Source organism: Aplysia californica, unplaced genomic scaffold, assembly GCF_000002075.1.
Source record: "Aplysia californica isolate F4 #8 unplaced genomic scaffold, AplCal3.0 scaffold01520, whole genome shotgun sequence".
NCBI classification, from domain to species: Eukaryota; Metazoa; Mollusca; class Gastropoda; order Aplysiida; family Aplysiidae; genus Aplysia; species Aplysia californica.
Genome location: NW_004798790.1, coordinates 17,367 through 19,915, shown reverse-complemented (window position 1 = coordinate 19,915; position 2,549 = coordinate 17,367).

The following is a 2,549-nucleotide window of genomic DNA, read 5'->3' as shown; positions in this document are numbered from 1 at the left end:
CCACCCCCACCCACTGTACACACACACACACATCATCATAATAATAATATTAGTTTCTAAAGCAGGCTCCCACAGCCCGGGGGCGCCCTCACGGCGACCAGCTATGGAATCAGTAATTCGTCCCTTCGGACGGAGACCAATCTTACTCAAAGATGAAATGGATTTTTGTTACTACCATCCCTTCCGTGTCGCTTCTAAAACACCGGTTAGGGGGCAATTACGACCGAATCCCACACAGGGCTGTAATAAGAGCAATTTCCCCCCGAGGCGGGCGACAAGACGGGTCTTCTTGTAATGGGCAGCTGGTAAATAGCATCATCTTGTCGCGATTATCCTGATTACTTCATCTCTCCATCCCCCCCTCCCCTCCCTTTCCCCTCACCACCACACACATACATACAAATCAAACCAAAATCTCTCCTCTGCCTCTTATCTTTTTAGTCTGCGTCCCAAGATCCCAGAGACACCCCCTCCCCATTTCCTCACAAACCAAACCAAAAATTTCTCCTGCCTCTTACCTTCTTAGTCTGCGTCCCATGATCCCACAGACAAGAACATACTCATACGGGTGGATGAGACAGGGAGGGAAGGAGTACGCTCAGACTGAGAAATCACTATTCGGAGTGCGCGGCGAGGTACGTTAAATTATGTCGTTTTGCATCGTGGTGAAATCAGGCGCTCCTCAAATTAATAATGAAATCAAAGAAACCGGCATTTTCCCACTCGTTGGGAAATGTTAATCAATAGTTTTTCTTCCTCAACACATTTTATGTCCGTCTAAAAACAATTTCGGTTGTGGATTTTTTCAAAAATATTTTACCAAAGGCAGGAACATGTGTGGGATTGAGGTTTCCATGGAAACTCCTTTGGCGGGTATTTTCTCGCTAATTTTATGTTTGACACTAGGTGGCCTACAACATCGTTAACTAGCAGATACAACCATATATTTCAACTTCTATTCGAATTAAAATAGATGGATAATTTAATTGTTTTCGAAAAAACAAGCAAAGCAAAGCAAAGGAACTGGTTTCACGATGATACTAATTGCCCATATGCCCTACAATCGATGAATGCCTGATTCCACCGTGTTGTGCTACGTACATAATATTATACTTTTGGCGGCGAACGAGATTGGTTCGAAAGATGGGGGGAAAGGGGGGGGGGTAAAAAGAATAGGAACAGGACTGACTGAGGTGAACGAAGGCATTGGAACGTAAGTAGGGAGGTGGGTTGGGTATTTTGGTAAAAGTTTTACGTCACTCGCAGCACAGTTAGGTCATACAGTTTCCGAAGATTAGAGGTATTACAACATAGTAACAAATACAAAAAGAATGAGAGAATCTGAAATTAAATAAAGTGTCTTTCTCTAATGACGTAGAAGCCAGACCGAAAATAGCCCCACTAACGGCTGTGAGTGCAGACTACAGATTATGCGTATAGCAGGTCAGGTAAGTTCCGAAAAGAGGGCTCAAATATACTTTAACACAAAGGCTTTCACTCCGGCGGTAACTTCTGTCACGTTTTCACAACAGAAAGGTTTGTTTATTCGTTTCTTTTTTGTTTTAATTGTTTGTGTTTCATTAATGCAGCTAGTATTTGCAGTAAATAAATCCAGTTCTGAATCTAGCCAGGTTAAAAAGACACACGGTTCAGGTGGCACATAAAGATAATGAGACATCTATGTCGACAGCTCAGGGTGATAAAAACACACGCACACAAGGCTTATCTGAAAAGCGTAGGCATCTCTGGACGCTGTTCTAAGTTTTCGAAAGTTTGAAGGCGCACACAAGGAGGAATTCCCATCGACTTTCAGATATGTAAACGTTTTGCGTCCCAATGGAATGAATTTCAGGTAATTTAGGACAAGGGTAGGGGGAGCACTACGGCACTTGTAACACAATAAATAAGGTCAAATAAGTGCTGAAGATTGGAGGTTTAGTTTTAGTAAGTGTTTTAAGGCACTTGCAACAAAATAAGGGCATATAAGTGCCGAAGATTAAAGGTGTTACAAGAGAGTAATAAACACAAAAAAGGAGGACAGATAAGGACGATAGATGTTTGATAGGAAAGAAGAAGCAAACCACACTAGAACACCCGCGAACCACCCACAGATTAGAGGTGTTACAAGACAGTAACAAACACAGAAAAGAAGGAGGCGAGAGATCAAGACGATAGACGTTTGATCTGACAGAAGGAGCAAACCACACCAGAACACCCGCCAACCAATCACTGGGGCAACTTTGACATGGTCTGTGAGCGGATCGCCAAACCACTCAGGCATATGACAGATAGAATCTACTCGACAAAAGACTCATCCCTAGCATCTGGACATCTAACTAACGCCGTTAGATAGCACCTATGAGAAGAGTAACTGTTCCACCACTTATAGAATTTAGTTTAGTTTAGTTTAGTTTAGTTTAGTTTAGTTTAGTTTAGTTTAGTTTAGATTAGTTTAGTTAAGTGTCACAAAGAGATTTTAGTTTAGTTTAGTTTAGTTTAATTTAGTTTAGTTTGGTAACAGTTTCACGATGTTTTGGGGTTTTTTTTTA